Here is a 21,305-nt window from a genome sequence, read left to right on the forward strand (position 1 = left end):
TCCATCTGCCGCCCCAGGAATCCTGACTCCTCCTGGCTTGTGTCACCATCTCCCCTGGATGGGCAAGGGCAGGGGCAGTCATTTACTCTGACCCGTCACCTCTGTCTGTGCCCTCCCACCCTCGAATCATTCACTCCGTGGGAGGCTGGGAAGGTTGGGGAGCACTGTCTGTACCCCTCCTGCAGTCATCAGTGGTGTGTGGTTGTCCGTGGACAGCTTGGTCCCTGCCGCCCTCCTCCTACACGCACTGTACACCCAAACCCTGGAAGTCTTCTGCTCACCAGGGAATGGGAGGTTTGAAATCGAGCTCAGACTGCACACGTGTCTCAGTCCCCTCCTTGGCTGTGGCCTGTGAGAGCTGCCTTTCCAAGGACGGCTGAACCCTGGCATCAGAGCCTTCCAGGGAACGGGGTTAGGTACGTGTGAATTTTAACAGAAATTGTCTTTTTTGTTGTTGCTCTAAATGGCGCCTTTTTTTTTTTTTTTTTTTTTAAGATTTTACCACTTTATTTGTTTGAGAGTCAAAGGGACAGAAACAGGGTTCCCATCCACTTCGCTCATCAAATGGCCATAATGACTTGGGGCTGGCCAGAGCCAGGAGCTGTGGATGTGGTAGGTCTCCCACGTGGGTGGCAGGAACCCAACTGAGCTGTCTCTGCGGCCTCCCAGGGTCTGTGTTGGCAGGAGGCTGCGTTCAGCAGCCATTGTTTCACTGCTGGACTAAATGCTGGCTCCCAAATTTTATTTTTTAATCTTTTTTATTTTGAACAATTTGTCACATAAATAAGTTTCAAAAATACTATACCTGTAGAAGGTACCTGTATACCTTCTCCCAGCTTTTCTTAATGTTTGCTTTTTTCATAACTGTAGCATAAAGGTCTATAACTGGAAATTAATAATTGCTACAATGCTAATCTACAGAATTTACTTAAATTTTGTCAAAGGTAATAATCTCAAGCCGGAACTGTTCTCAGGTTCCCGTTTGCACATCCCCATCACCTGTGCACAACCTTGTCACCTGTGTACATCCCTGTCACCCATAGACACCCCTGTCACCCACACACATCCCTGTCTTCCATGTATGCTCTGATCATCTACACATGCCCCCATTGCCCACATACATCCCCATCACCCACGGACATCCTTATCAACCAGACACACCCCCGTCACCCCTGCATATCCTCGTCATCCATGTATGCCTCCATCACTCACTCACAGCCCCATCACCTGCAGACATCCTTGTCAACCACACATATCTCTGTCATCCATGCACAACCCTGTCACCAGTGTATATCCCCATCACCCGTACACATTCCCATCACTCACACACAACCCCCATCACCCCATACATCCCTGTCACCCACGCACACACACCCCTGTCACCAGGGTCATCTTTCTTTAGCCACAGGTTCCCTTACTTTACAGATGAGCAGGATGCACTGAGAATCCTCAAAGGGCTCCAGTCTGGGCCCTTCTCTACTGAGTAATGTGTGACCCAGTGCAGACTGCTCTGTTAGCAATGAGTTGAAATAAACAAGGGAAGGAGAGCCTTTCTTATGTAGTAGAAAGTAAATGAGACCCTCTAGTAGTCTTGGAGACTTTTAGGATAAATATGAATGAAACTTGGACCATCACTTTTCCATAATAGTCTCACTCCTCTATGGCCTTGGATAGCAACCCTAATCTTAACTAATTGTGTTACCCAGGTCTGGGCTTGGCATAAAAGGTGCAGAGTGAAGTGTTTGATGAGTCAGCAGGAAACATTTCTTGCTACTGCCTTAATTCAAGCCAATAAGCACTTACTTATTGTCTACTGAGTGCCTGGAATCGTGGGAGAAACACAGGTAGGTCAGCCACTTATTGCTGTGTAACAGATATACCAAACTCGGTGGCCTAAAAGAATAAGTGAATATTGTCTCCTACGAGTTCTGTGAGCCAGGAATCCAGGAAAGGCTCAGCGGGGTGGTTTGGCTCAGGGCTCCTTGTGAGTTGGCTGGGGCTGCAGCCATCCGAAGGTTTGGCTGGGACTGGAGGGCCCGTTCCAAGGTGGTTTGTTCAACAGGAGGCCCCGGCTCTTCTCTCCTGGGCTTCCCCGCAGGGCTGCTGCATGTGACTGTAACACGAGGCTGACTTTCCCAGAGCGAGCAGTTCAGGAGAGAGTGAGGTGGAGACCTCGGCAGACACAACACAAGCCCCTCTTCCACAGTCACTTGCTGGCCTCACAGGCTGCCTTGTTCAGTGTTGGAGGGAGAACAGCAGGCCTGGATCCCAGGACTGGAGGACGCTGGGGGCCTTCTTGGAGGCTGACTGCCTTGTGGGAGAGAGAAGTGCCAAGGCTCTGGGACATCGGCTTATTGAAGATAACATTCATGAAAATGATGGAATAGTGGAGGTATGGTTCTTGTGGCTAATGTGGTGTTTGGGATTTTAATGAAAAACCAAACCAAATTTGAAACTGAAAAAGGGTGGTCCTTTTCTTTCTCTTTTTAAAAAATATGTATTTATGTATTTACTTATTTGAAAGGCAGAGCAACAAAGAGAGACACAGAGAGAAATATCTTCCATCTGCTGGCTTACTTTTCTAAGTGTCTGGGGGCTGGGCCAGGCCAAAGTCAGCAACAAGGAACTCTTTCCGGGTCTCCCGTGTGGGTGGTAGGGGCCCAAGCACCCGGGCCATCTGCTTCCTGTGTGGGCACAGTAGCAGGGAGCTGGATCGGGAAGCAGAGCAGCCAGGACTCAGACCAGTGCTCAGATATGGGATGCTGGCGGCGCAGGCAGTGCTTTACCTGCTGCCCTCAACGCTGGCCAAAGGTGGGCCTCTCCTGTCTGCAGTGGGGTTTTGTGGGTAGAAGTAGAGTTTGAGTCAGGAGGCTTGGATCGCAGCAATGATCTGCTTGCTGCGGGGCAGTGTGCGGGAGCTCCGCGTCTCCTGAGGCTCTCTCCCTGAAAGGGCCATGTCGATGCCTGGGCTGTGCACCTCCCAGGTGGGAATGGAGGAGGCAGCCCTGTGGGAGGGGTTCCTTGGTTCTCTGATAGGTGTATCAAATGTTAATGACGACAATGAAGAGAGTTTTTAAATGCATTGAAGTCCCCTCAGTATTTAAACCTAGAACCAACTGGGTGTGTTTTACCAAGCTGAATGTTTAAGATTTGCACTGTGTTTTGTTTTTTTTTGTGCTGGCTGAGCATTTCAGTGGCTATGAATGAAGAGCTGTGACGTCTGACCAGTGGCGTTGGTGGGAGGAGCCGTCACAGTTCTGTGTGGGGGTCCTGTCCATTGGCCCTGGCGGGAGGAGCCGTCACAGTTCTGTGTGGGGTCCTGCCCCGTGAACAGCCCCCAGGATGTGTTCCTCAGCACCTTTGTGTCTGCATGTGGACCTTACCGTGCCTGACAACTCCACGTGGCCAGTCCTGACATTTTGCCTCGGATATCCTTTTTTTTTTTTTTAAAGATTTATTTATTTACTTGAAACTCAGAGTTACACAGAGAGAGGAGAGGCAGAGAGAGAGTGAGAGTGAGAGAGAAAGGTCTCCCATCCACTGGTTCACTCCCCAGATGAACGCAACGGCTGGAGCTGCACCAATCCGAAGCCAGGAGCCAGGAGCTTCTTCCGGGTCTCCCACGCGGGTGCAGGCACCCAAGGACTTGGGCCATCTTCTACTGCTTTCCCAGGCCACAGCAGAGAGCTGGAACGGAAGTAGAGCAGCTGGGACTCGAACTGGCGCCCATATGGGATGCCAGCATTGCAGGCAGCAGCTTTACCTGCTATGCCACAGCATTGGCCCCTCAGATATCCTTTTATAGCTCAGTGCTTCAAGTAAGGCATCCTCTCTCTGACTGTTCTGTTATGAGTAGGCGAGGACTCACTGGGGTCACACCCTAATGGTGGTTTACAGGGTAAATGGCTGAACATTTGGGGTGTTCTGAGCCACAGGCCTTGGAGAACAGGTGGGAGCATGAATGTCTTAATCCTTTGATGCTGTGGTATCCCCAGTGACACTCAGCACCTAAGTAGGATTACTGCCTTGTCAGGTGGAGATTCCTGAAGATGCAGATCCAAGAAAGGTCTGGACTACTGTAAATATATGGAGCCCACTGTTTTATTTATTTTAAAGGATTTATTTGTTTATTTATTTGAAAGGCAGAGTTACAGAGAGGGAGAGATTGTTCATCTGTTGGTTCACTCCCAAATGACTGCGACAGCCAGGGCTGAGCCAGGCTGAAGTGGGTAGTTAGGAACTCCATCCAAGTCTCCCACATGGGTGGGTGGGGGGCCCAACTACTGACTTTCAAATACACAAAAAACAGTAACTTAGAAGAAAACAGAGAGGCCGGTGCTGTGGTGTAGTGGGTTAAGCCTCTGGTTGCAGTGCTGGCATCCCATATGGGCGCCGGTTCGAGACCCAGCTGTTCAATTCTAATCCAGCTCTCTGCTATGGCCTGGGAAAGCAATAGAAGGTGGCCCAAGTTCTTGGGCTGCTGCACCTATGTGGGAGACCCAGAAGAAGCTCCTGGCTCCTGGTTTTGGATCGGTGCAGCTCCAGCTGTTGCAGCCAATTGGGGAGTGAACCAGTGCATGGAAGACCACTCTTTCTCTCTCTGCCTCTTTTCTCTTTGTGTAATTCTGCCTTTCAAATAAATAAATAAATCTTTTAAAAAAAGAAAAGTTAGACTAGGAAAAATATTTATAATTTTTTAAATCAAAGAATTTTAAAAAAGATGTATTTTATTTATTTGAAAGGTAGAAGTACAGAGAGATGGAGAAGACACACACAGAGAGAGGTCTTCCATCTGCTGGTTCACTCTCCAGATGGCTGCAACCGCCAGGGCTAGGCTAGACCGAAGCCAGGATCCAGGAGCTTCTTCTGGGTTTCCCATGTGGGTGCAGGGGCCCAAGGATTTGGATCGTCTTCCACTGCTTTCCCAGGAGCATTAGCAGGGAGCTAGATCAGAATTTGAGCAACTGGGACTTGAACAGGATGCCAGCCAGCATCACAGGTGGCTGCTTTACCTGCTGTGCCACAGCACTGGCCCCATTAAATCAAATTTTTATTGAGTTAGTTTTAAGTGCACACACAATTGTAAGAAATAACACAGAGGTGCTGTGTCCCCTTCACCTAGCTTTCCCTAATGGAAGCATCTTACAAAATGGTAGTGCCATATCCCCAGTCAGGGTATTGGCATTCATAGGGTCTACTAATTTTTAGGTCAAGGTTCATCTTCAACCTTTTTTTTTTTTTTTTTTTTTTTTTTGCCTATGGATATCTCATTTGTCCAGTGTTCTTCACTCCATTTTTATGCCTTTGTCAAAGTTTAGTTAAACCTCCTGATTTGGATCTATTACTGGGTTCTTGATTTTGTTCCATTGATTTTTTTTTTAAATGGTTGAATTCTATATTCAATATATGATGATACATCAGGGTTAGTTAGCACTTCTGTCTCCTAAACACTTAAGCACATTTTGATTAACACTGAATAGTTGTATATATCTGTGGATACAGTGTGATATTTTAATAATTGTATATAGTGTATACTGACCAAAACAGGTAATTAGCACTTCCTCGCCTTATATCACGTGTGGAGGCTTTGAGCTCTTCTGTCCTTCCTTGAATGGTCCTGATTACTGTGGCTCTGCAGTAAGCCTTCACAATGTTCCCATTTGATTTTCTTTGGTCAGACTAGTTTTTTTTTTTTATTTTTAAAAAAGATTTTATTTATTCATTTGAGAGATAGAGTTACAGAGAGAGGGAGAGACAGAGAGAAAAATCTTCTACTCACGTGTTCATTCCTCAAATAGCCACAATGGCTGGATCTGTGCTGATCCAAAGCCAGGAACCAGGAGCTTCTTCCAGGTCTTCCATGCGGGATCAGGGGCCCAAGCACTTGGGCCATCTTCTACTGCTTTCCCAGGCCATAGCAGAGAGCTGGATCGGAAGTGGAGCAGCAGGTCTCGAACCTGTGCCCGTATGGGATGCTGGCACTGCAGACTAGTTTTAACTCTTCTAGGGTCTGTTCCTTTCCATACAAATTTTAGAAAAAGCTGTCTGTTTCTGCAAAAATTCTGCTGAGATTTTGAGAGGACTTGGGTTAAACCTATACCAAATTTACAGATTTAACTTCCTTACTGTTTTGTCTTTTTTTTTTTTTTTTTGTAAGATTTTATTTATTTGAAAGAGTTACAGAGATAGAGACAGAGAATCTTCCATCTGCTGGTTCACTCCCCAAATGGCTGCAATGGCCAGAACTGAGCTGATCCGAAGCCAGAAGCCAGGAGCTTCTTCTGGGTCTTCCACATAGGTGCAGGGGCCCAAGGACTTGGGCCATCCTCTGTTACTTTCCCAGGCCATTAGCAAAGAGCTGGATTAGAAGTGGAACAGCCAGCACCATTATGAGAGGCCAGCGCTGGAGGCTGAGACTTTAACCTGCTATGCCACAGCACCGGCCCACTGTGTTGAATCTTCTGATCCTGGTGTATCTCTCCATTTATTAAGCCTCCTTTTTTTTTTTTTCCCTGAAGTACTAATATTTGGAATTCCTAAAGAGCGTCTACAAATCAATAGGAAAAAAGGCCAAAGAAAGTGAGAAAAGGCTATTCACAGCTAATTCCCAGAAGAAATGCAAACGGACTTTAAGACTTGGAGGTGCTGGATCTTACTGATGATCCAGGAAGATCCTGTTGCTCTGCCTCTTCAGATTGGTGGAAATTGAAATTTGATGATGTTATCCATGGGTGAGAGTGCCAGGACATGGGCACCTTGGTGCACCGTTGGTGAGAGCAAGCTGGTGATGACAGTTTTGGAAGGCACTTGGGGACCTGGACCAAAACTAGAACAGCTGTAATTTGACCAGGCCATGCCAGTGCTGTGGGTCTCTAGAATTGTGTGTGCACATAACTCTCAACACCACAGTGTTGCTGAGAAGCTGAAATGCTAATCATAGAGGAGAGGGTAGAAGATGGTGTCTGTCCATGGTGCAGAATACCTGTGCACCTGTTAAAAACACTGAGGTCTACCCTTAAATACTGAAATTTCCAAATAGATAAGTAGAGAAGTCAAATAGTACCCCTCCCCTTTAGATTCTGCGTTCCTTTGAAGCAGATGCAGAACAGCCGCTGGTCAGTCCTGGCCTTCCTGTCACCCTCGTTAACTGAGACAGCTGCTCCGGATAGCTTCGTGTGACTCAGGGAGGTGAGAGTCCCAATAAATTACCTTTCTTTTTATAGCTTTTACCTCGCAGTCATTTTTATTGCTTTCATTGTGTCCCCGGGACCCTCGTTCCTCGGGCCTGGGGATGGAGTGTTGACTCAGCAGGGAGGATGTGTCCCTGGCTGTGCTGAGGGGCCTCGTCCTCCTGAGCTCCTTGCTGTCCTGCTCAGGTCAGATGGGCATCGCACACCTCTCTGAGAAAAGTCTGGAAGGGCCGGCATCCTGAGGAAGTCTTGTTTTCACGATCCACTGTGGGAGAGAAGTTTCATAGTGAGTATCTGTAGAACAGGTCATTTAAGTGTCTTGATCTGTATTCTTACCAAAAGGAATGGCTCATTTAACTTAATAATTCACATGATTTTGTTTCCATAAACCTTTCCGAATAGAATTGCACAACCAGAGTGCGTGTTGTATATGTTCTTTGCACTCCCCCCCACCCCCACCCCAAGTTCTAATTTAACACTCGGAAGAGGAAATCATACAGCAAGCATCTGTGCGAGCGGCTTTGAGCGTGAGGAAGCGTCCTTGTCCCCAGAGAGGCTTCTGCGGTGTCTTCACAAGGACACTGGCTGTTTTAGCACTGCCTCCCCTCCACGCTCTGCTTTTGGGCTGGATGGTGGTGTCTCAGCTCCGCTTCATGCGGTTGCTTCCACTGTTCTCCACAGAGATACAGTGCGGAGAGAGGAGGCTCGGGAGCAGACTCAGAAAGGGCTTCTTGTTTCTTTGATGGTGCGATTTAGTGTTCGTCTAAGGGATATAGAAGTTACCCCCGTGCACCTGCCAAAGCTCTTGCAAGACTGTCACCCTTTGATGGGCTGGGGGGCTCTTGCCTTTTCCAGCTCAGCAGTCTGGGTCTGGGCCCCTTTCCCCAGCCTTCCCCCCGCCCCCCATCTTCTGTATCACCCTCCATAGCTACCTGTGTGTCTCCCCTTTATCCCTGTCTTTCTCTGTTCCTTCGTCTTTTCTGTCTACCCTTCATATCTATCTGTGCTTTACCCTTTCTCCTCCCATCTCATCTCCCCATTGCTCTCTTCTTCATTCAGTTCTTCCATCTATCCATTAATTAACCCAGCACTCTGAGCATCCACTGTATTAAGGCCCAGTGTGCTGGGACAGTGCTTCTGTCCTCATATCGGGTACCTCTGGGTTTGTAGAGTCCTCTTGAGGTCCCTGTGTTCCCAGCCAGGACTAGGCTCCCTGGGCTGGGCATGGTGGCTGGGTGCCCAGCACACAGATGTTGCTGAACAGCTGGGGGCCTGGCCATGGGTATGCCAGTGGTGTTTTTAGCCTGCCGAGGAGTTCATCACTGGACTCCTCACCTGGTACTGTGGCTAAGTGCTGTCAGTGCACTTTGGACGTAGGTTTCTGAGTGCAGCTGTGCAGAAGGGAGGGCCTCAGATTGTACCTGGGGAGCATCTGCTTGCAGCCCCAAGATGCCCTGTGGCCTTCCTACAGGTTCTTTTGGTGCAAGGACCCCAATCTCGATGTTGAGGTTTGTGCACATCGTCCTCATTGCCCCGGCGTGACCTTCCCTGAGACTCCTGGGGCCCTGCGGAGGGCTACGTGCCACACTGGCACTCTGTGTCTTCACAGATGAGGGCAAAGAACCCCCATCTTCCTGAGTTGGTATTGGGAATACTCATATACATCCATGGTAGGTAGGTAGCAGGGGACGGAAGATGGCTTCATTTTAAAGCTTTCTGTAAAAGTAAATTAGTTACCTGGACTCAAGTTGTCCCTAGCAGCCCTGTGAAGCCCCACACCTGGGTGGGGCAGAGGTGGGGAGGAGGCAGTGTCCCAGGACCAAGGGATTTTCTGGACTGTGAGGCTGTATAGGAAGTGCAAGAACTGGGATGGTCCTGGGCAAACAGGCGTGGTTGGTGCTCTGGAGAAGCTACTTCTGCCAATGAGTGAAGTTGGGTGGGGAAGCCTGAGAGACCCTTAGCATGAGGTCTCTAGTCATGGTCTTCTGCTATTTGCTCAAGCCTCTTTTTAAAAGAAATCCTCTTTTTTAAAACTATGGTTATCAACACTTTATCATTCTTGTATTATAAACCCTTTCTCTGAGTTTGATGCAACTCCTTGATATTTTCATCTCCTAATTTCTTCACATTTGAAGTTTGTAAAAATCAACTTTGTCTTAGAGAAATGTTGCATGGTCAGGAGTTCCTGCATATCCCTCATCCAGCCTTCCCCATTGTTACCGTCTTACATTCCCACTGCACGTTGTCCACACTGAGAAACTGACATCATCTCCATCCATCTTAAATGTGACTGGGAATTCACCAGCTTTCCCCTCCGTGAGCTCTTTCCATTTCAGAATCCAGGCTGGGGGAACCACATTGCATTTCAGTGTCTGGGGTGTTTCTCAGTTTTCTTTATTTTTCATGACGTTGATGTCTTGAGGAGTACCAAGCCACGGACCCTGTAGAATGTCCAGGATTTTCTGGGGCTGGGTGATGCTTGGGTTTTGTGGGAAGAGCCCAAAGGTACAGTATGGGATGTGACATCCCCGTGACACCTGGCAATTTTTTTTTTTTAAATATAGGACGCTTCACGAATTTGCATGTCATCCTTGTGCAGGGGCCATGCTAATCTTCTCTGTATCGTTCCAATAACCTGGTGATGTTAACCATGACCACCTGTCCACTGTCATGCTGGCTAGGGTTCTCCCCTGTCAAGCCACATTTTTCCCTTCTACTCTTCTGCCTTCGGAGAGTGGGTCACAGGAACAGCCCACCCTCGGAGTAGGGAGGACTCAACCCGTCTCGTGGAGGGGTAAGTATCTACATATGTTGTTTGTAGGGTTGCAGACACCAAGATAAATCTGATTTTCAGATAAACAAGGAATAATCTTGTAGTGTAAGTATGTCTCTTGGAATATTTGAACTTCAGATTTGACTGTGTGTCCTGTATTTTGTTAAACCTGGCAGCTCTCATTATTTGGAATTCTTCTGTAAGAAGGATGAGTCTCTTCTCCTGGACATTGGAATTTTAGTTTGAATTCACCATTTTCTTGGTGTGGTTTTCTTCCCATTTTCTGTCATCTGTGGCAGAGTTTGATATACTTTAGCAGTTGCACTTTGTCTACTTTCTTTTAAAGAAACATGGAAAATAGTTTTGTTTGCTTCTAAGAAGGAATTAGTTTGTGTGTGTATTTTAATCAAAGGATTTTTTTCTCATTACACGAGCCAAAAAGCACATTAGTTTCCAACCCCTATAAATGAAACCCAGAGTTGAAGGAAACAAGAGACTGATGCTGAATTTCCAAGTGCAGATAGTGGGCGGGGCAGGAGAGCGAGACACCAGTGTTCTTGTTCCTTGAAGCAGCCCCAGGAGGCTGAAGCATCAGTGAGCAAATGCAGTCCATCAGACTTGGCAGCGTGAGGCCCTTGGGATTGCTGAGGATGCCAAACTTGTAGCAGGTGGGAGCGAATTCTGAACAGATGTGGCAGTGACAGAGGCTGGGGTGGTGAGGATGCCGAAGGGATCTGTGTCCTTTGCTTTCCAAAGAAACCCAGAGCCCTTGCTTCCTGGGCGTTCGCCCCGCCCATGAGACGGTAGTGCTTTTCGGTAAAGCAGCAGTTCTGCAGCCACGGCTACCTGGGACATTTTGTTCCTGGCAGCTGGTGCCCGTCAGGTCAGGGTCTGCTTGTCAGCAGCAGCAGGTGCTCCAGGAAGCAGGAGGGACTGCGGGGTTCAAAGACAGCTCAGTTCCTCCTGGAGAAGAGACCACTACTGTCCTAGGAGCCCTGCCCACGCTTGTGCAAAGCAGAAGGCACTGATGGGCCAGGCAGGTGTAGGGGCTGGGTGTGCTAACTGTGGCTGCTCTGGCCACAGAGCCTTCTTGCCAGTCCACCGGAAAGGCATTTGGGAGGGTACTGTTGCTTGAAGGCGAGATCCGGGCTGGCACACGGTAGGCGTTCTATTAAACATTTGTCAGTCAGATGCAGGCATTCGTTCTTTGCCCAGCTACACTTTCAGGTAATACTCAGCGATCGTGACATGAATCCGTCCAGTTTACTTAAATTGACAACTGTCTTCTGTGTTCACAACTCTAGTCACTTATCATTCTTCTTTGGATCAGCTTTCATGAAGGACAGAGCCTGTCTCCTACCAGGCCTCTGCAGAGGGCCTCCAGCATGCCCCAGGAGGTCTAGTGCCCATTGGTTTGGGTGTCCTGTCCTTTCTCCCCTGGTACTTAGCATGCCCCTTGACCTGTAGAAGACCCTTGCCAGACCTGTGGGGCATGAATGCGCGCACTCCTTCCTCTGGCTGACATGACTGTGTGTCCTACATAAGCAATGCCCACAGCACAGAGATGCCCAGGGCAAGGCACTGCAGTATCTGCATGTGTGCAAGTTGGCAAGTCTTTCTTCCTGAGAAAACAAGAGGCGTCGCTTTTAACATAGCTCCCGGAAGGTGTTACAACTGTCTGTGTTTGGTTCTTGTAAAACTGTTGAACAGAACAACATATGTTTGTCCATGTGTTTATGTTGTGAAGATACCAGATGTCCGTAGTGCCAGTTTTTATTATCTATTTTTGAATCCTGTTTTGAAACTTAAAAGTATATTTTGGGATACTGCTATAGCTTCAAGTGCCGAGTGCTACCTAACCGTGGGCTGTAGTTGGGCAAGCTCTGTGGAATTTTACATTTTGGTGAATATCTGAGTATGGGACTCCAGTGGGTTAAGTACACAAATTGTAAATGGTTCAGTTCCCAGCAGCGCTCTTATTTTAAAAAGATTTATTTATTTATTTGAAAGGCAAAGTTACAGAGAGAGAAGGGGAGAAATAGAGGAAGAGATCATCCATCTGCTGGTTCTCTCCTCAAATGGCTGCAATGGCCAGGGCTGGGCCAGGCCAAAGCTAGGAGCCTAGAACTCAATCTGGGTCTCCCACATGGGTGGCAGGGGTCCAAGTACTTGGGCCATCTTCTGCTGCTTTCCCAGCATTAGCAGGGAACTGGATCAGAAGTGGAGCATCCAGGACTTGAACCAGCACTCATTTGAGATTAACCTGCTGCACCATAACACCAGCACCCACTTACCTTCTCTGGGGCTTTCAGAGTGAAAGTTTGAGGCCTGAGGAATGGCAGCCGAATTCTGCTATTCTCTGTTGTGGGTGTGTCAGCTTGATCCATGCCCATGGGTAAAGCCTGTCCTGGCTGTGTCCATCAGAGGCCTGCTGGCAGCCAGCGCTCTGTTCACAGTCTGGGGAGACACTTGTCCTCCCATGGTTCTGAGGAGCTGTGCCCCTCTGGGCTGGTGTCTGGTGTGTCCCAAGCCATGGTGGATTTGCCCAGTGGGATGAGCTGCAGAGAATTCCCTTTTGCACAGGGCAGTCCCCTCCGAACTGCCCCCTTGCTTTCACATGGAAACTTAAGCAGCTTTGCTTGCTGTTTGCCAGATTTCTCTGCTTCTTGGCTTTTCGTGGCTGAACATGAGATGGTGTGAAAGTTTTCCTTTCAGCTTTGATGCTGTTGAATGGAACATGTTTGCAGCTGTGGCCCCTCTTTTGCAGGTGTTTATTTCCCTTTGTCTTGGCTCACGAGCATCTCAGAGGCACAGCCTCCCACTAGAGTGGGGGTGTCTGTGAGGCACAGCTCACCATTGGGGCTCAGCTTTGTCTTGATTCACAGTCAGGGAAGGCTACTGTACAGTTTTCAAGCTGTATTAGCAGGGGATGACCTTGCAGACATATGGTTGTATCCAGATGCCAATAGAACAACACATGAGCTGCTGTTTGATGTGGAGACAAGGGCTGGGGCGTAGTCAGGTGCTAGAGGGCTCCGAGCTGTGAGAAGGCGGGAGCCTGGGGGGATGCTCTGGAGTCAGGTGTTGGGGGCAGGGCCTCCTCATGCTGGTTGAGGGTCTATCTCAGATGCTGTCTCCTCCAGGATCTCACTAGGCCAGCGACCCACTCTGAGCCAGCATTAAGTGGCACCCAGGTATTTCTGCTTGGCAGTCAGTCAGGCTAAGTGTTTCTCTGCTGAGTTCCTCTTTCCCTCGGACCTGTTCTGGATTCTGTCATCGGCTCAGGCTGATTTCCTGTTCCTCATCTGTTACCAGTGTGCTCATCCACATCATTGTAATAATGAAATCAGTGGCCCCCGTTGGTTGGGCACTTGTTCCACTGACTTTGAGTGTTTTATGCATCCCTTACCCAGCCTCTAAATTTTCGGAGCAGATGACCTATATTTTCCATGTTTTGCTGAACATGATGATATCACTTCAAACCGGGTGTATTCTGCTTGCTGCCGGTGGTCTGCTTGCCAAGGGTTTCTGTGGTGCATCTTGTACACCACGGTCTGCTTAGTGTTTTCTTGAACATGTTGATCACAGCAGTCCCTTCTGCAAGTCTGTGCTGGCTCCTCTTCCCTTAGGGTGAAGATCAAACTTGAGCCCACACAGGTCTGTGGCTGCAGTCCTGCCTCCCACTGCCTCCCTGTGGGAATTTTAACAGGTGCATGCGTGTGTTCCGGTCCCAGGCTCATGCTCTAACTCTTACCTATACAGCTGCAATGCAGTACACCTTGCTGTCCTTGCCTTACTAGCCTGGCCTTGGGTCTGCTTCACAATGAGAATGGCGGGCATGGTGTGTCTATGTGTACTGCTGGTGCATAGCCATTTGTTTGCATTCTCATTGCCTTGAAATGTGAGTTTCCATTTGATTTCTCAAGAGCTCATCCCTGTTCTGCAATTAAATTTTGAACTCAAGAACCAGAGCTTAAAAAAAAAAAAAATCCCTCCCCCTCCACAGCACCCATCGCAGTGTTGGCAGTCAGCAAATATTTGTTCTCACTTAGAGCAGAAGCTCTGTGTGGCTGGCATGAGGCTGCAGTGTAATGCAGCCTGTTGTTCTTAGTCGGCTAACGAGAAATGCACTCCGCCAACCAAACAGAAGAATGGAGAAGCTGGTGGAGCGAAACTTCCCGCGGGTTCTATACATCAGGACCGTGTTATCTAACAACAGAGAAATGTGAGTGCCACTGACATTCATAATGGTTTTGCATCATTTGTTTCCCTGTTGGTCACGTGGAGCAGCCGTACGGCTTCTGGGTGTGCTGGCCTAGTGGTTGGGGCTGACATCCTCGTGGAATTGGGAGCTGAGGGATCCTTTGTCACTCCCTGGTTAGCGCTCCTGAGAGTCTCCAGGGGTCAGCGTACTAGAGTCTGCAGAGCATCGGGGCTCCTGCTGCCTAGGAGAATCAAGGAGAGGGGACAGGGAGGCCCATGGCTTCCTGTGACATTCTCCGTCTGCGGGGCTCCCTTTCTCATTCTGAGACCGTGGTCTCATTGCAGTGTGCATTTTATTCTCTCACGTGGGCGTCTTATTTCGTGGAGAACGTTTCAATAAAGGAAATGTTTAAAAGATTGCAGTTGTAAAGAATCTGGGGTCAAGCAGAGGTTTTAATTGATCCCTGGGATGAACGAATACAACTCCTGGGCAAGGAGCCCCCTTTTCATTACTTCTCAAGGCTTTTAGCCCGGCTCCATCAGCGCGGAACAGCTTAATGTTTTTGGCTGATTGTATTCTGAGTTATGCTACTTTTAAAGTATTGACTTCATAACCAAGAGGCTGAAGCCAGAGTGAGCTGGATAACTTATTCCTGTGCTATTTATTGCACAAGGCATTAAAAACAGCACCAGCACGGTCATCTGTTTTACTTTTCATAGGCTCTGTCATCACTTTAATTGGTTGTTGTTAGAACAGATGTTTTAAAAGGAATATTTTGGCATGACTCTATTTGCTTATTTTCTGATGCCTTGCAGGACATTTATATCTGCTTTTTTTTGGTGGTGGGGGGAAGAGCTGTAGGCTGTGGGAGCGCAGCAACCCTCTGGCCCTCCCCAGACCTGGATGGGAGAGACAATGAGGTTGCTGGGGAAGAAGTTGGAGGGCAGGCAGCAACATGGAAAGTGGGGCAGCAGAGACTACTCCACTTACCGTCCGTGAGACAATCTGTCCCAGTCCGAATGCTAACTGCCTGGAAATATGGCTTTTAACACTACAAAAGCTGTTACCATTGTTTTAAGGTAAGTAGAATTATGGGTCCAGTAATGCTGGTGTCCCACATCAGAGGTCAGGTTCAAATCCTGGCTGCTCCGCTTCTGATCCAGCTTCCTGCTAATGCACCTGGGAGGCATCGGAAGATGGCCCAAGTGCTTGGGCCCTTGCCACCTATGTGGGAGACCTGGGAGGAACTCCAGGCTACTGGTTTCAGTCTGCCCCAGACCTGACCGTTGCAACTGTTTGGTGAATGAACCAGAGGATGGAAAATCTGTCTCTCCATCTCTGTCTCTTTCACTCTGCTTTTCAAATAAATGAATAAATCTTAAAAATCAAAAGAAAAGTGTCAACCTGATTAGAGAGAGCTTATGAACCAGTCAAGGCCTTCACAACTTCCATATGTTTATACAATAGTGAACTAACTTCAGACTTGAACACAATGCTTGTTTCACATGCCATAGCTAAATAATCTAGTGAAATTAAATGGCTACTTTTGGTTTTTTGAACTTGGATATTCATAGAAAAGCTTATCCATACTAACTAAAGCAAAAAGATTTGTTTCTGTGTTTGGGTCAAGATACAGTTCCAAAATTATTATTTCCTAACAATGTTTGCAAGAATAATTAACTCAACATTTTGAAGGATATTGGATCCTGAAAATGTCTGTAAGGATGGAAGGGTTATTTTAAGCATTCTTTATTCTCTGATACGATTTGAATCATCTTTCCTCTTTAAAAAATTTGGATGGATGAGAGAACTGCATTGGTTGAATCTAAAGCCAGATACCTCGTTCATTAACCAGCTCTCATCGTCAGAAGTAGCCGTGCTGAGTCCTTAGCATCCAGCAGGTTTCCTTTAGTAAATTGGCACATTAGCTGGTTTGGGGCAGTCCTATCAGGATTGGGTGGAAGGTATTTGTTATAGGGAGCAGATAGGTGCTGCTCAGTTCATAATTAGACTTTATAGTTATAGAAGTTTCTTGCTTGTGAACCAGGAAATGAGCATGTGTGTTGTGGTCCATTGAGAGAACTGCTGAATTAACTGTACAACGGGTTAACTGACGCGGTGTCCTTGAACACAGGGAATAGCTTATCAGTGGCAGGCCATCTGGCTTCTACCATCTTATTGTTATCCATGAATGCAGCTGACAGCCTCAATGTTTAATCTGTCCAGTGTGCTCAAGACCTGAATTGAAATTCTAAGATTTTCTGTGATGGTAGTGTGACTTGTTACTTAATGTCTCAACCATTTGGGATCAACTGACCAGTCTTTTTGTCCTTTCTATTTTGTACCCACCTAAACACCTTACAGTTAACAAAACTGAACCTCTTCAGGTGTGAACAGCGCTAGAAACCAAACACATGGCAGAGTGTATGTAGGACTCCTACCCTCTTTTGTGACTGTCATTCATTTTTTGCATGTTACTGGATGAGTGGATGGGAAGACTTTAATTTTTACCAGGTTCTGGGTCTTACATAACACAGAGGGAAAGGTCTAGAATGACTAACATTTTTCTTGTCAAGTTTATGACCCCTGACCTTTGCAAAATAGAGTCTGTCCCAGCTGATTAGGAAATAAAAGGGTGATTCCTTTGATAGACTGTCACTCAGGATCTTCCAGAGAGCTTTAACTCTTTAAAGCCTGTTCTTATCTAGAATGATACTCAAACTTTGCCCTTACACGATAGTGAAATGATGTTTCTGGCTTATGCCTGGAGAGACAAGTGCAGCCGCCTTACCTGGATTTTTTGATGCCTGAGTGAGATGTTCTCCATTCAACGCTCCCACTAACCCACCCTTGCAACTCGATGAGTTTTTCTCTGTGAGAAATGTTTGAACCCCAAATGAAATAAAACTCGATATTAAGATATTTTTTCCAACTGGAATTCAAAATGTAAAACCTTTATTATACGTGATCTATTCTGATACAATTTCAGAATCACCTTTTCAAAAGTATTGGCAGTGAAGTGAAGAAGACGCTTAATTTCTCTTCTTAAATTTCCAAATTAAGTGTCTCAGGTTTATATATTTTTCTGGTAATTATGTTGTCAAATTTCTATATTTCTATGTAGAGTTAAGTAAGAAGTACTTCTCTCCTACTTTGGTGATTTTTTTTCCAGTTTATTAACTTGATTTGATGATATAAACATATCCAGAAACTGTTGCAGTTGAAATATTCTGAGCAATAATAATTTTATTGACTTGGAAGCCTGGCTGTCCTGATTTCTAGTGGTTGCTTGCAGTGTTTAAAGTAACTGACAACCCTGAGATCATTACCAAGAGTTTATGGTTGAAAAAAAAATAGAGGGGTAGAGTGGGGAGATGGAAAAAATGCTGTTTAAATTACAGACTGTTTGTAGCAGTCCCACAGGGAGGGCAGTTAACCCAAGTCACTTAAAATGTGCTCATAATACTGAGAGTTAAAAATAATTTTACTTGGAAGGGACTTCAAGAAGAAATATCAAAAAGTCCCCATGAACTTAAAAGCACGTCACAGGAATTGCTGGGCAGCACGTGCAGTTTCAAGTGTCACTCTGTGGAAGGCTGTGCATTTTGTGGGTGCACCTCACTTTGGGGCCACGTGAGGGCCTGTGACTCCAGACCCGTTCCAGTGTGCCCACTGATGAGGTGAGATGCTGCCTCCTCGGGGGAGCGGGGACCTCATCCCTGTCTCCCGGTCTTTGGGAGGCAGCAGGCCTCCTGACTGTCCTGCAGGAGGATGGAAGTGCACTCCTAGCCCTGGTGCCAGCCCACACTGGGCAGAGCAGCGTGCTGGTGCCTGTGCAAGGGGCTCCCAACCTTTACCTGCAGCAATGCTGGAGAAGACCCTTGGCCCCTGCTCCAGGAGGGAATTCAATGTGGTTCCCATGGGCCCATACTCTAGGTCCTACCATCTGTGTTAGTTACCCAGGGCTGTGTAACAAATTACCCCAAATGTAGCAGCACAGCACAACAGTCAGCATCCACACAGCTTCTGTGGTCAGGAAATCGGTCACTTTCACTGGGTGGTTCTGGCTGGGGTCTTGTGGGATTGCAGTTGGCGGGGCTACAGCACACCAGCAGTGAGCAGGCGGGAGGCCTTGCTTTCCAAGTGGCCTGCTGTGTTGGCTGGTGTGTTGGCAGGAGGCCCCCGTTTCTTGCCATTTAGACTCTTGTACAGGCTGCTCCAGCATCCTCACAGCATGGCTGTTGGTTTCCCCCAGACACCTCATCTGGGAAGCCACATGCTACCATTGCTACAACATCCTCTTGGTTCTATGGGTCAGCCCTGTTCATCATGACCTCACAGCGTCATGACGACCAGGAGATAAGAATCACTGGGGACCCTGTCTCAAAGGCTGATGGCCATGCAATTCGGAACATGCCTTCTGGTTGCTAAGATCCATCCTGTTGGTGTGCCATCCTCAGGTTACAGGTGGGCAGCCTGCTTGCTGTGTGCGGAGAGAGTGGGAGGCTAGTGTCTGCTGTTTTGGAGGGTGGCGCTGGGCGCTGCCTCCACATAAGAGGCTTTGTTCTTGCCGAGTGTGTGGTGGACGCGTTTTATCCTAACCCTGTTCTCCTTACACCAGTCGTGACACTCACTCTTGTTTCCACGAAGAAGCAAAGACACTCACCTTTACCTCTACCCTCCACAGTCTGGAAACTTGTAGTCTTTTCTCTCTGGAGTCCTTTTCCCCTGTGCCTTTATGTAGTAAATATTCCCTCCCTAGCTATTTATAAGTTACAAATGAGATTACACTGTACTGTTTTGTTACCCGATTTTCCACTTATAATAACATAGACATCTTCATGTCTCTTCAAAGACTCTTCTCCAACCTGAATTTCAATTTTATTAATTTTCATTTTTACCTGAAAGGCAGAGAGAGAGAGACACACACACACACGCACACACACACTGGTGCTATGACGTAGTTGGTAAAACCACTGCCTGCAGTGCCGGCATCCCACATGGGGCCGGTTCAATTCCTGGCTGCTCCACTTCTGATCCAGCTCTCTACTATGGCCTGGGAAAGCAGTAGAAAATGGCCCGAGTCCTTGGGCCCCTGCACCCACGTGGGAGACCCAGAAGAAGCTTCTGGCTCCCAACTTCAGATCAGTCCAACTCTGGCCATTGTGGCCATTTGGGAAGTAAACCAATGGGTGGAAGACCTCTCTCTCTCTGCCTCTCTGTAACTCTGCCTTTCAAACAAATAAATCTGAGAGAGAGAGAGGAAAAGAAAGAGAGAGAGAGAGAAAGAAAGAAACAGGTCTTCCATCTACTGGTTTACTTCCCAAAGGGCTGCAACAGCCAGATCTGGGCCAAGCTGAATCCAAGAGCCAGGAGCTTCATTCAGGTCTCCCGCATGGGTGACAAGGGCCCAATTAGTTGGGCCAATATCTGCTGCCTTCCCTGCCACATTAGTGGGAAGCCAGGTTGGAAGGGAAGCAGCCGGCACTTGAACTGTTGTTCCTACATGGTATGCTGGCATCACAAGTGGCAGCTCAGCCGGCTGAGCCACAACACCAGCCCCTACACTTTATCTGTAATTGGCAGAGTGCACAGGTTGGATTCAGCGTATCATTGTGAAACTTTGCCAATTTTGAAGATTTAGAAAAATGGAATAATATAGCAATTTTGTTTATCTAGAGTATGCTTCATTAAAAAAAATCAGCTAATTGCTAATTGCCCGAAGAAACTGGGTGGAGAGAAGGGGAGTAGCATGTCCTGATCGAATTGTAACCGCCAAGCAATTCAGGCAGAACCTAGGCAGTCTCCCTTTGGAGAAGCCGTTTCCTCTGCCTCGTGCTGTAGCCAATACGTTGGAAAATTGACTGTTTTATGTTTCAACCCTCATTTCTTTCTGCCACCACCATTCCCTTGTGCCCCCCAAATCTGAAGGTTCTGCCAAGCAGTACAGCAGGCAAGAGAAGAGAGCAAAGGCACGGGGGCTCACTCCCAGAGTGCTTGCTAAGGGTGTCCTGCCTGCCCCTGCCCGCTGCCACTGCTCGGTGGGTTTGCGTTCTGGACAGATCTGTTCCTAGTTTCTGCTGGCTGCTGGCTAACCTAGGGCTCAGCCACTGGCAGACCTCTGGATCCCAGCCTAGGGCCTCACGCTTGTGGGCCCTGCCACATTCTTGTTGTTTAGTCATTCCATCCCAAGGCCCCCAAAAGGGCAAGGAAGGGAAGGGGAGAAGGAACTGACATTTGCTCAGCGTCTGGCTCCGACTTCCAAGCAGGTCTCTTGTTTATATTCTCACTGCCCCTCCCTAAGAACAGAAACAGGCATTTCGTGTACTTGCTCTTACATGTGAACTTTATGAGCAAGTAAATATTTTCTCATTCAGGGCTTTTGTTTTCTCTGCCTGGATTCTAGACCTTTGCAACCCTTCACAGCCCACGTGCATTTTAAATGGTTTGAGGTTTCAGTGTGTTGTTTCCACAAACCTGAAGAAAACACACACGACTTCTTCCATGGAGCGGATGATGCTGTGTCGACCACTGGACTTGTGGCTGAAGAAGCATGGGTGCTGTGTTTGTGCAGCTCAGAGGGATTTGGGGAAACACTGCAAAGCAGAAGGGCTCTTGCTTCACTTTGCTAGGCTTTTTCTCTTCCTAGCTGTTTTCTGTAACTTAGGAAAGCTGGGCACGGGATTGAGGGAGGGCAGTGGGGACTGGCCACTGTGCCTGCTTGCCCGCCGTGCTCTGGGGTTGCACGTCCTGGGAAACTGCCCTGACTGACTGCTTTTCCTGCGGTCCCTTCCCGGTGCCGTGGGTATTCAGCAGGCATTGCTCAGTGAAGATCTTTGCTCTCCAAAGTGTTCAGAGCCTTCCACAGGTGCTGTTTGGTTCTGTGTCCCTCCCTCCCCCATGTCAGAGAACTGCCTCCATTTTCCTGATAAGGAGGAGAGAGGACAGGGAGGCCGAGAACTAGGCTGAAAGTTCTCTTTGTTTTCTTCTCTTTCCTGGACTTGACCAGACTCTTATGTCATACATCTGCAAACAAAGACAAAATGCAGTAGTTTCCTTTTAAATATCAAACCTCAGCTCTTCATATGGACACATGAGTATGATCTCTTAAATGTGTTTCTAAAACACTGCACTTCTT

At 47.6% G+C, this 21,305-nt stretch overlaps 1 protein-coding gene and 1 non-coding gene across 6 annotated transcripts in view; one reads left to right on the forward strand and one right to left on the reverse strand.

Moving 5' to 3' along the window:
• DTD1 (D-aminoacyl-tRNA deacylase 1) overlaps window positions 1-21,305 on the forward strand; it is a 171,963-nt gene that overhangs the window by 75,607 nt on the left and 75,051 nt on the right. The window lies entirely within an intron of this gene.
• LOC127491284 (U6 spliceosomal RNA) lies at window positions 9,745-9,848 on the reverse strand. Its single transcript, XR_007919855.1, has one exon. It is a non-coding gene; the product is annotated as a U6 spliceosomal RNA (small nuclear RNA).

Source organism: Oryctolagus cuniculus, chromosome 11, assembly GCF_051225735.1.
Source record: "Oryctolagus cuniculus isolate XC-2025 breed Fujian yellow rabbit chromosome 11, ASM5122573v1, whole genome shotgun sequence".
In the NCBI taxonomy this organism is placed as follows: Eukaryota; Metazoa; Chordata; class Mammalia; order Lagomorpha; family Leporidae; genus Oryctolagus; species Oryctolagus cuniculus.